The sequence below is a fragment of the Triticum urartu genome, chromosome 2, assembly GCF_003073215.2.
Source record: "Triticum urartu cultivar G1812 chromosome 2, Tu2.1, whole genome shotgun sequence".
NCBI classification, from domain to species: domain Eukaryota; kingdom Viridiplantae; phylum Streptophyta; class Magnoliopsida; order Poales; family Poaceae; genus Triticum; species Triticum urartu.
In genome coordinates, this window is record NC_053023.1 from 212,973,884 (window position 1) to 212,987,560 (window position 13,677).

Genomic DNA, 13,677 nt, shown 5'->3' on the forward strand with positions numbered 1-13,677 from the left:
CAAGCGTCATGCTAAATGGGGTGAATTTATTGCGTCTTTTCCCTATGTCATCAAGTACATCAAAGGTTAGGAAAGTATTGTGGCGAACGCTCTTTCCCGCATATGCATGCTTGTTACTCAACTTGAATTGGATGTCATTGGCTTTGAGCATCTAAAAGAATTGTATGAGCATGATCCTACTTTTGCCATTCCTTATGCCAAATGTTTGATGCACACATCTTGGGAACGCTATTACATCAAAGATGGATATCTTATGAGAGCTAACAAGCTTTGCATCCCCGAGTCTTCTCTTCATTTGTTGCTTTTGCAGGAATCTGATGGAGGAGGCTTAATGGGACATTTTGGACGCGACAAGAGTTTCGCCACGCTCTCCAAGAACTACTATTGGCCCAAGATGTTTTGCGACATCAACCGCTTCACCAACCGATGCTCTCCATGTCAGAAAGATAAGTCTAAAGATCAATCCCATGGCCTTTACATGCCCCTCCCAATTCCATATCAACTATGGGAAGACATTAGCACGAATTTTGTACTTGGATTGCCTAGGACTAGAAATGGAAAGGATTTGGTATTTGTCATTGTGGACCGTTTCTCTAAGATGGCACATTTCATTCCTTGCAACAAGATAGACGATCCTTCACATGTTGCCAATCTCTTTTGTAGGGACATATTGTGTCTACATGGGTTGCCAAAGACGATCGTCTCGGACCGCGACGTCAAGTTCCTAAGCTACTTTTGGAAGACCCTATGCGCCAAGCTCGGAATCAAGCTACTCTTCTGCGCGGCGTAACATCCGCAAACCGACGGCCAAATGGAGGTGACCAACCGCACACTCTCCGCTCTACTTCGTGTACTCATCAAGAAGAACATCAAGGAGTGGGAGGAGTGTCTACCTATCGCCGAGTTCGCTTACAACCGAGCAAAACACTCAACAACCGGCAAGTCCCCCTTCGGGGTCGTCTATGGATTCAACCCATTGTCACCATTGGACATTCTTCCTCTACCACCCCAAGAGCGCATCAATTTGGATGCAAGTGCACGTGTGACTCATCTCAAGAAGGTGCATGAAGATACAAGACATACTATCGAGCGCCAAGTACAATGACCTGTCACCAAGCTCAACATCAACAAGCATCCCATGGTCTTCAACATTGGTGATCTTGTGTGGCTACACCTTCGCAATGACCGATTCCCCAATGAACACAAGTCCAAGCTTCTACCACGAGGGGATGGACCCTTCAAGGTGCACGCACGCTACAACAACAACGTGAGCGACGTCTTCAATGTCAAAGACCTCTCGCCCTACCATGGTGATGAAGATTTTGATCCGAGGACGGATCTTCCCCAAGGGAGGGGAGATGATGTGGAGCATCCCAAGGTCATCCCCATGGACCCACCTACATCTCCTATGACACCACTTGGACTAATGACAAGAGCCCGAGCGAAGGCTATCGTAGATAAGATGAACTCACTCCTCTTCGAACTACCACTTTCCATGCATGAGAATTGGCTACTACCTCAAGCGGAAACCTTATGTGTGATCAGGTGCTCGGAGGAACGCCACAGACCAACTACATTCATCGGACAAGACGGTGAGGATGCCAAGTTCACGGGACAAGAAGAAGAACTACTCGAAGTCCCCAGGCTCCGGACGTCTGGCCCTCTCCGGATGACCGACACTTCCACACCCGAGCCAAAACTACGGACTTCCGAAGCGCTATGGATAACCGACGACCTCCAGGCTCCGGATGATTGCCGGACGTCCGACCGAAGCACACCCGAGCCGAATCTACGGACGTCCGACAAGCACCGGACGTCCGGACCCTCGCGAGCCTCTGGACGACCGGTGACTCCCGGACGTCCGATGCATGTGCGCTGCCATGTGTTGGGCCGCAGCCCATGTACCCCCACTTCGCCCCCTTTTGCACTAAGACTATATATAGACCTCCTATTCCTCCTAGCTAGGGTTAGCATTGGTTTAGCTCATTTTAGAGATAGAGCATTGCTCATCCACATCGGCTCTACTCGACGAGAGAGACCGTGGCCCCTCTTCGGAGAAGATCCCTTTGGATTCAAGACCTCCTCGCGGAGAAGAACATCAAGACCTCCTCACGGAGAAGACCGGCTACCTTTGTATCATCCTTAGTTGTCCATGGATCGTGTGATCTCTTATGTACTCGAGGATCTAGCACATGAGTGACTATTTCGTGTTGGTTTAGTGATTTTCTCGTGTTTTCTCTCGTGTTTCCCCTCACTTTCCCTATGCGTTCTTCGTGTTCATCGCGGCATCCGCTCCTTTCGTGAAAGATCGGCTGATTAGGGTTATACCCTACATCAAAAGGTATACAGTGTGCAAGCTTATCGCCTATCATTACAGGACAAGGTGCATTAAATGCACTCCTTAGGTCTCCCACTGCTTTATTGGGGACGGTAACGAGGCCCGTCCCGTCCATCGCTGTTCCGCCTTGCTCCGACACGCGTCTAGGCCAACTAGGCATGCAACGCCACATGAGCTGGCAGGCTACTGAGATGGCATGGTGGTAGGGTCTTCACGAAGATCTGCATGCCACCACGCAGGTGCTTGACTAGCTGGATTAGCATCCACGTACTGCCACGTGGGTACTAGCCTTAGTTGGTGGGTCGGTCACTGAGCTGGGGCGGTGACGGGGCGGCAAGGTCTTGTCGCAGTCCCGCGTATATTCCCAGCAATGGTCTTGCCGGGGTCTTGTGATCGCCCTCGGCAAGAGTCTTGCCGGGGCCATGTGAGTGTTTTTGCCAAGGAGCCTTGTCGGGGCCTCGGGGGAATCCTCGGCAAGGGGGCTTGCGATTGTCTTGTCTTCTGGTCATCGTCTAGTCTTGTGGGCTCTTTGTCTTCACAAAGATTTGCATGTCACCATGGAGGTGCCTCCCGAGCCTTGGTTCCAATGTGGTTGATGGTGTTGGAACCCTTGGGCTCAAGGGTGGCGTGCTCTGCTGGCGTTGGGCAAGTTGCCCCGGCAAGGCTCTTGCCGGGGCTGCAGAGGCCGCCCCGGCAAGGGTCTTGCCGGGGGAGTCCACCTCGCCCTCTTGCTCTTTGTGTCTCTGGTATTGGCGTTGTTCTGGTTGTCTTGTGCTTCTGCTTCCTCTGCCCCGCTAGGTATGGCCACAGGCGCGGCTCTACCCTTGCCGGGGGAGTCCACCTCGACCTCTTGCTCTATGTGTCTCTGGTCTTGGTGTTGTTCTGGTTTTCTTGTGCTTCTGCTTCCTCTGCCCCGCTAGGTATGGCCGCAGGCGCGGCTCTAACTGTCCGCACACAAGTAAAGGGATACAAAAGAGAGCCCCTACTTTTGTGCACCGACAGGAGCCCCCGGGCTTGGGCCATACATAAGCGCGATGCGTTGTTGGGCTAGGCCCAAAACGGTACACGGACATGCGGGGCCGAGTTTTACTGCTGTAACTTCCTCGCCCGTCGCACTTCCCCATGACCCGCGTCGAATGCGCAACGCGGGGGTCGTGTGTGACGTGGGGGTCATGCGTGGGGCGGTTGCTTCCCTCACGCGTCACATGGAAGTGAATGGTAAAGAGGCGGCCCGCGCCTCCCCATAAGAAAAAGGGGAAACTGTGGGCGTGCTGCTCATTTACCCTCCGCGTCTCTCCAGTTTCGGAACCGCCGTCCCCCCTTCTTCTTCCTCAAGCGAAAAAGCCGAAATCCAAGCCTCCATCCGCCGCCACCGCTCCCCCATTGCCCCCAATCTCCCACTGCTCCAGATTCTTCACCTCTTTCTCGGCCGCCATGGCACCCAAAACCAGTAAGGGCAAGGGAGTGGCCAAGGACGCCGAGGAGAAGGTGATGCCGAAGAGCGAGTCGGCGGCGCTGCGGATGCAGCTTGCCTTCTTCCCCTCTACAGTTGATGCGGTCCACCTCAGGGAATACTTCAAGCCTCTGTGGGGGGTGAAGACGACGGGGCATCCGGCTACGCATATCATCCCCGCCGATATTGCCAAGGCCGGCCCGAATCGGTATCCCTTCTTCGTTGACTACTTCTCCTATAGGCTTTTCCCTCCTTTCTCCGAATTTTTCAATGATGTCATGCACACCTTAGGCTTCCATCTTCTTGATTTCACGCCGAATGCTGTGGCGTGTATGGCCCTCTTCGCCCACCTCTACGAGGGCTTTGCCGGAATGCCTCCCAACACAGTGCTTTTCCGCCACTATTTCTTTCCCTGTATCCAGGCGGGGGGTGCCATCTCCTGCTGCGTCACCTGGATCCCATGGACCCACGAGAAAGGCACGTATCTAGAGGGTGCCTAGAAGGAGAGGTGGGAGGAGTGGCGGGGCAGGTGGCTATGGATTGAGGAGGAGGATTCGCAGGAGTTCTGCCAAGTTCGTCAGAGCCCGCCTGAGGGAGTCCTGGATTAGGGGTCCTCGGACAGCTGGACTATATACTTTGGCCGGACTGTTGAACTATGAAGATAAAAGATTGAAGACTTCGTCCCGTGTCCAGGTGGGACTCTCCTTTGCGTGGAAGGAAAGCTTGGCAATCCGGATATGTAGATCTCCTCCCTTGTAACCGACTCTGTGTAACCCTAGACCCCTCTGGTGTCTATATAAACCGGAGGGTTTAGTCCGTAGGACAAGAACAATCATAATCATAGGCTAGCTTCTAGGGTTTAGCCTCTACGATCTCGTGGTAGATCAACTCTTGTAATACTCATAATATCAAGATCAATCAAGCAGGAAGTAGGGTATTACCTCCTTTGAGAGGGCCCGAACCTAGGTAAACATTGTGTCCCCCGCCTCCTGTTACCATCAGCCTTAGACGCACAGTTTGGGACCCCCTACCCGAGATCCGCCGGTTTTGACACTGACATTGGTGCTTTCATTGAGAGTTCCACTGTGCCATCACGTAAAGGCTCTGGCTCCTTCGATTATCAGCAACGATGCGATCCAGGGTGAAGTTTTTCTCCCCAGACAGATTTTCGTATTCGGCGGCTTCGTACTGCGGGCCAACTCGCTTGGCCATCTAGAGAAGATCGAGAGCTACGCCCCTGGCCATCAGGTCAGGTTTGGAAACTTGAACTATACTGCCGACATCCGCAGAGACTTGATCTTCGATGGATTCGAGCGCATGTCAGGCGCGCCGCACAGTCACGACGAGCATGACTTAGCTCTGCCATCGGACGGTGTTCTGGAGATCGCACCTGCGGTTACTCTAGCCCCCAATCCGGAGAAGATCATGCCATCCGAGGACGGGTGGATAGACCCCGCCACGGAGGCCGCACACTCAGCGTCGATAGAGCCGAATACTGACTTCACCTCCTATGAGAACTGTGTTACCGGACCCTTGGATTAGTCCCCGGCCACAGCCTCCGAACCGCCTGCGTCCGTGCCTATCCAATATGATTGGGCACCGGTCATGGAGTTTACCTCTGCGGATATTTTTCAGCGCTCGCCCTTGGGCGATGTGCTAGATTCATTGAGGTTTCTCTCCTTCTCAGGAGGCCCTCGGTCGAACTATATCCGGCTCGAGTGGGAAGCGGACGACGAAGGAATTTGTTCCCCTCCCACCACACACTTAATAGCCACTATCGAAGACTTAACCGACATGCTTGGTTTTGACTCCGAAGACATCGACGGTATGGACGACGATGCAGGAGAGAAACAGGAACCACCGCCCTCAAGCCGCTGGATAGCCACTTCATCACACGGTATATACATGGTGGATACACCCAAAGAAAACAATGACAAGGAACGGGAGGATGCAGCGAAGGATAGTCCCCTCGAGAAGCAACCAAAGTGACGACGTTGGCGCCGCTCCAAATCCTGCCTCAGCAAAAACAGTGATAACAGTGCAAGAAAGAATAATACCCCGGTCGACTCCAAAGGAAACGACGGTCACATGGACCCTGCGATGGAGCAGGATGAGCCAGCGGATGGCGAACATAGTACAGAGCCATTGTCCGATCATGGTGACACCGAGGGTAAAGCTCATCAACCTGTCTCCGGAGAGGAGAACAGTCCGGACAATGATGCACACATCATCCCGGAAAGGCACTTGGAACAAGAGAACCTCCATAGAAGGCTTATCGCCACCGCGAGGAGCCTGAAGAAGCAGAAGCAAAGGCTTAAGGCCGCGCAGAATATGCTCAACAACAGATGGAACAAAGTGCTTGACACTGAAGAAAAGTACGGCGGCAGTCGCCACACAAAGAGCTATCCAAAGCGCAAGTTGCTGCATGAATTTGACGACGAGGCTTTAGAGCCCATTCAGCCGAAAAATAAAATGGCCGATCAGCCGGATCGACCACCCCGTGGCCGTGACAGGGCGGCTAACGACGTCGCACACAAGTCAACACGTGATTTACGTGAAGACCTACACAAAAAGCTGGTATGGCCAGGTCCATCTACGGATCTAGGAAGCGCGCTCCGGCACAGTTTCATGGCCGCCCAAACGACTACACTACTAGGGAAAAGCCTATACACAGAATCTTATCAGCAGCGTGCTTTAAAATAAGGCGCTGCTGCTAATTAGCAGTAGCGAGCTCAAGAATAACTCGCTGCTGAAATAAATATAGCAGTAGCGCGCCCGCTCAAAGACGCGCTACTGCTATAATTCCCACGAGGCCGCCGCGAGGCTAGTTATAGCAGCAACGCGTTATAACGACGGGCGCTACTGCTACGTAGCATAGTAGCAGTGCATTTCGCCAATAAGCGCCACTGCTAAGTTTACTACAAAAATTTAGTCCCACCTCACTCCGTGAAGAGACTTTCTACCACCTTAAATATGTTACTTCTCAAACTTTGACAAGCACTTGGTCTTCATTGAACTCTATGTGTAGAATTTGTGGCTGCAATATGAGTCTTCACCTGTTCCTAAACCGGTGAGGACTCATATTGACAAATCAGATTGTACACAAAAAGATCGTTGATGGTCAATGTATTTTTGATACATTGAACTAAGTCTATTTTTACATGCTGACACATAGCAGTAGCGCTTCTTTGTGAAAGGCGCTGCTGCTAGGTAGTTTAGCAGTAGAGTCTTTCTCTATAGCGCGCTACTGCTAAGACATTCCATCTGCCACCCCCCGTCTCCTCTATCCGATCCACTCACAGTCACACACTCACTGGATCCCCTCTCAATCCCCCGCGCCGGTCCTCCCTCGTCGCCCCACCTCCCTCTGCGCCGCCTTCACCTCCTCCTCCTTGCTAGAATCGTTACTGGCCTCCTCTTCCGTCCTCCCTCTCCACTCGCTGCTGGCCGGCCCCTCCTCGCTCCGCCTTCCTCCTCCGTCCTCCCTCCACTGGCCTTTGGCCGGCCCCTCCTCGCTCCACCTTCCTCCTCCGTCCTCCCTCCACTGGCCTTCGGCCGGCCCCTCCTCGCTCCGCCTTCCTCCTCCGTCCTACTCTCTTCTCCATCCTTGAGTCGCCCCTCCTTCTCCCTCCTGCCTGCTACATTTTTATTTAGTAGGCTAGTTCATATGCAACATTTTGATTTAGTTGATATGATTTAGTTGATTTAGTAGGCTAGTTGATTTAGAACATTTTGATTTAGTTGATTTCGTAGGCTAGTTGATTTAGTTGATTTAGAACATTTTGATTTAGTTGATTTAGAACATTTTGATTTAGTTGATTTAGTAGGCTGGTTGATTTAGTTGATTTAGAACATTTTGATTTAGTTGATTTAGTAGGCTAGTTCATTTAGTTGATTTAGTATGCACCATTTTATTGTTATTTTTTCTGTACATGGATAGGTACGTAGTTGCTTTTGTTTTTTTAATAAGTTACTTTTTAGCAAAATGTAGATGGTACCTTGTCATCTAATATGTTACTAGATCTTAGGATTATAATTGTCCATCAAATTGCTTCTCGCGGAAGAACCAAAAATGGCGCCACCACCACCACCACTATGTCGACTGTGCAAGTCAAGGTGCGCCAGCAGCCTTGCAACTGGCAAGCTATTCGGCATCTACTTCCATCCAAGTTTTCGTCATGCGGCGGTAAGAATTTAGATGAAATGTAATAACTATTTTATTTTTAATGTTGGCATTACTGCATTGTGTCATTTTCTTATTTTACACAGATCGTCCCATGTAATGTGAGGTTGAAATTCAACAAGCTGACAGGAGACACTATGACATTTGAGGCTCCCGGGGGCCGTACATTATGGAGGTCGAGAAAGGACGCAATATGTCGCAGATTGGAGGAGATGGATGGGCCCGTTTCGTCGCTCGCATGCGTCTTACTGGTGGTGAGTTGATCAGCTTCTCCTTCAGAGCAGAAAGACCCAAGCTGGCTGTCATTTATCTCAACCTAGTGGAAGATGATGAAGATGACGAAGATGATGAAGATAATGAGGACCCACTCGATGAAGATGATGAGGACCCACTTCATTAAGCCATCGTAGCTCAAAGAACAAGGTTGAGCGAGGAGGAGGTGTCCAACCTGTGGAACATAATTCCGCCACGTGCTGACTTTGTCGGGGTGCCATTCGTGACCTGCCTGACAAATACCATGGTTGATCGACATGATATGGTATGTTATATTTACAAATGCAAATTATCCGATGAAATACTTAGTGTACAGTCCAATGATATGGTATGTTGTGTGGAATCTAGTCGATGATATGTTTTAGTGTAGAGTTCGATCACATGCTTATTAGTGTAGAATCTAAGGAAACTATTAATAGTGTAGATAATCCATATGTACTTATTTGTGAGGCTATTTATTAATTGAAATGTTTTTCTTATTCAGAAATTGGCAAAGAGCATATCTGTGAGTTATGGAATCGAGCCTGATGAAGAAGGCTCAGCTGGACTACGCCTTACTGCAAGGGGCTCCGTCACAACCTATACTTACCGCGTGGACACGGACGGTCGCACACACTTAAACTCGGTTGGGTGGAAGAAATTCCTCGATGGCAAGAATCTTCGTGTTGGACAGGCCATCCTAATTACTATCAGGAACACCAACCGCCCAGGCTTGAGGATGATGATTGTCTTCGATATCATCTAGAACTACATATGTGTGTCTGTGGCTATATCATCTAGAACTACATATGTGTGTGTGGCTATATCATCTAGAACTACATATGATGATCATCGTCGATATCATCTAGAACTACATATGATGATCGCTGTTGATATGACCTTGTACTGCTTGAGGATGCATGTTGACTATGCATGAGATTGTTATATAGTACTCCCTTCGTTCCAAATTACTCGTCGTGCTTTGAACTAAAACCACGACCAGTAATTTGGAACGAAGCGAGTACTACCCAGTAATGGTTTATGAATTTGATATCTACTAGCAGTACCTAGTATCTAGTATCTGAAAGGGAAACTGAAAGGGAAAGGGGTACGGGGGAAAAATGATGAAAGATATAGCAGTAGCGAGGGACCACGAAATCACTACATCTAAGTAATAGTAGCACGTTCATAAAAAGCGCTGCTGATATCGTCAACAGTAGTAGCGCGGGTACGGACCGCGCTACTACTATAATTTAGCTGTAGCGCCTTATTAGTAGCGCAGCCACCCACGCTGCTGCTGGCCTCAAAACCCGCGCTACTACTAGGGTTTTCCCTAGTAGTGCTATACTAACCGAATAACAGCTCGGAATCAAAACCAAACACTACAACCGTCCGAAGAATGCCATGACACATCCAAATACAGGGGTGCCGCGCACCCCCTATTCTTCACCGATGAGGTGTTGGACCATGAATTTCCAGAGGGATTCAAACCCATGAACATAGAGGCATACGACAGAACGACAGACCCTGGGGTTTGGATTGAGGACTTTATCCTTCACATCCACATGGCTCGCGGGGTGATCTCCACGCCAGCAAATACCTGTCCCTCAAGCTGAAAGGACCAGCTCGACACTGGCTGAAAAGCCCCCTCGAAAACTCAATTGGAAGCTGGGAAGAGCTTGAGGATGCTTTTAGGGCCAATTTTCAAGGGACCTATGTCCGACCTCCGGACGCAGACGATTTAAGTCACATAATTCAACAGCCTGGAGAGTCAGCCCGAAGGCTTTGGAACAGATTCCTCACGAAAAAGAATCAAATCGTCGACTGCCCGGATGCCGAAGCCTTAGCGGCTTTCAAGCACAATGTCCGGGACGAATGGCTCGCCAGACAGCTCGGCCAGGAAAAACCGGGGACAATGACAGCCCTAACAAGCCTTATGACCCGCTTTTGCGCGGGCGAAGACAGTTGGCTGGCCCGTAGCGGCACCAGCAACCCAGGCACATCCAAAGTTAGGGATGGCAACGGGAAACTGCGACACAATAAAAGAAAGCGTCAAAACAGCGAAGACAGCCCAGAAAACACGACGGTAAACGCTGGATTCAGGGGTCTCGACCCGGTCAACAGGAAAAACCATTTAAAGGCAGCAGAGATGGACCGTCCAGCCTAAACAAGATTCTAGACAGATTATGTCAGATTCATGGCACCTCCGACAAACCTGCAAATCACACCAACAGAGAATGATGGGTCTTCAAGGAGGCCGGCAAGCTAAATGCCGAACACAAGGGGAGGGACACACCAAGCGAAGACGAGGGTGAGCCTCGCCAGCCGAACACTGGGGGACAGAAAAAATTCCCACCAGAGGTCAAAACAGCAAACATGATTTATGCAACTCACATACCGAAGAGGAGGCGCCAGCGCGCACCCCGAGACGTATATGCCATGGAGCCCGTCACCCCCAAGTTCAACCCTTGGTCGGCCTGCCCAATCACTTTTGATCGCAGGGATCACCCGACTAGTATCCGACACAGAGGATCGGCTGCCTTGGTGCTAGACCCAATAATTGACGGATACCATCTCACCCGAGTCCTTATGGACAGTGGCAGTAGTCTTAATCTGATATATCAGGACACCATCCACAAAATGGGGATAGACCCGACAAGAATTAGCCAAAGCAATTCTACCTTCAAAGGATTAATACCAGGCCCAGAGGCCCGCTACACGGGCTCTCTAGTACTAGAGGTTGTATTCGGTTCTCCCGACAACTTCCGAAGCGAAGAATTAACCTTCGACATCGCTCCATTCCGAAGGGACCATCACGCACTACTCGGAAGAACGGCCTTCGCTCGTTTTAATGCAGTACCGCATTACGCTTATCTTAAGCTTAAGATGCCCGACCCACGTGGCATCATCAAGTTAGCGGAAACACAGAGCGTTCCTCACGTAGGAATGAATATGTGGCGGCTCTAGCAGCCAATCCCTGAACGGCCTCCCCAACCAGAAGAAATGATCGGTCGTCAAGACCGCGGACACGGTTAGACGAGTCCGGCGCACCACTAGCTATAACAGCTCAGATAAACCTGAGATTGGGTCGATAGATATACCCCCATAGGTGGTGCTAGGGGCTTCCCGCATGTAAAAAGGGCTACAGTTCAGCTCGACCGTATCTAAAATTGCATTTTAATATTTCATTAAGAATAACCAATTTTTCACACGAAGAATTTCACCTGGGTTTTTCTCTTTTACAGATGATCATCGTGCTACACCCTTCCAGGATATGGCACAACAGAGACACAGGCGCAGACGTGCAGCAGGGCCCCGCTCAAAGGCTTCTTTTTAGATTAAGACCCTGTGTAAACCTTTTTTACTGTCTCTTGTTGCTTCACTCCCTCTGGATACTCAACACAACTGAAAGGGATGTTGACGTTATGGGCATTTCGTCACGTCAGGCTAATGCCAGTACCTGGAAATTCAGGGCTCATTATCAAGGGCGTTACTCAGCCCAGTATATGTTGTAAAGTCCGAATACCTTAGGGAGTGTTCGGTGTCGCGAGTTTGGCCTTATATGCATCAGCTCCGAATCATGTTTTTGGTCAATAGTTGGGTTTGCCCGGCTCCCGTGTTTTCGTACCTTACGTTCCGCTCTATCGGCTAAGGTGGCACCGGGAGAACTACTGCGATTGTGCCCTGGTTCATTTGGATGAGCACCTCAATAGAGAAGGCCGAAAACTGACTGTCATGATAAAGCGCGAGACTGCTCAACCACTCGATGACTCGGCGGAATCTTCATGGTTCCTCCGCGTTTCCCGGTCATGTATGTACGCGCACCGTGTTCGGATGAGCGTAGAAGTACAAGGGGCTATATAGTAGCCCAACCGTCAAACTCCTATGGCTAAGTGAAAGTGTTAAAGGTATATAGTCTGATTGCCTTGTTCGCCATGCTGTCACCTCCTTAATGGACCAAGACGTTGGGTCAAGTGTGAATACGCAATTTTCTGAACACCCCCGCATTATGTGCGTGGGGGCTGAAGCCGACGACTGCAAACTTTTAGGTTATATACATACATAAACAGCCGCACAGGAGGCATCATAATACCTTTAGGCAAAAGTATAAACACAACCTTTATAATCCAAATAGCATTGTTTTTACAATTAGGATACATGTCACTCCAACATGATACTCTTCGAGCACTGAGCCTCTATTAAATGAGCGGCTTCTAGGAGTTCTTCAAAATAGTGCTCAACCGGGACCTGGTCTACGGCCGGATCCTGGGTTGCAATAGCAGTGGTCTCCATCTCTGCCTAGTATGTCTTAACACGGGCAAGGGCCATCCGCGCACCCTCTATGCACGCCGACCTCTTTACAGTGTCGATATGCAGCTCATCACCAAGGAATCGTTACACTAAACCAAAATAACCATTCGGCCTTGGTCCCTTCGGCCAATGATGATCCACGACAGACCTCATGGAAAGTCCGGACACCTATGGAGCTCGGCCCACTTGGCCATTTGTTCATTTAATAGCAGCGGACGCGTTGGAGCACTGAACTGCGACCAGAACAAATTTTCCATGAGGTCTTTATGATCTTTGTGATCTTTGAAAAACTCAGTCGCATCAGCAGCACTCCTTGCCAAGTCCGAATACGCATCTGCAGCACTCCATAATTGATCCAGAGGGGCATACTTCGGATCTTTGAACTTCGTCCGCAACAAAAAGGGCTTCCCAGCCGTGATATCTCTGGCCTGACGAAGCTCCTCCTTCGCCGCTATGATTTCAGAGCGGGTTTCCTTGGCTGCTTCCATGGCTTTCTTCAGGTCAGTCACTTTCTCTTGGCTTTCCTTTTCAAGAAGCTCATATCGGCCGGCGACATCTTTCAGCTCAACAGCCATCTTGGCTATCTTATCTTCGCTCTGGCGATGAGCAGCCTGTTCGGCTCTTAAGTCTTCGAGGCGGCCGCATCACTTCTCCTGGCTTGTTCCTTGGCTCGGGCAAGTTCCACCCGAAGCGTCTCCACGGCGGCAGCTCCATCTGCAGTCACAACATATTGTAGATACTAGCATCATGCTCCTCTTAATATTTGTTGACCACCCAAAAATATATACCATGTGCCTCGTCAAACCGCTTGTTCACAAGCGCAATGTCAGCATCTTCCGCATCAAGTTGCCGCCTCAATCCAGCAAACTCAGCAGTCCGGCCAGCCACCGGACCCTCAGCTGCCTGCACATGAAAGCAGCACGATCATTACCTGGGACTATGATCCTCTGTTTGCCGCCTCTGGACAGCAACCAGAGTCTTAGGGGCTACTATCTGTATAGAGCACACCTAGCGTGTGCAGTGCCGTCCAAAAAATTTATATATTACTTTGCGTACCTCAAAACATCTTAGCAGGCTCGTAAAAGCCTCATGCAACCCACTTTTGGCGGATGAAATCCTCTCAACCACCATAACAATTAA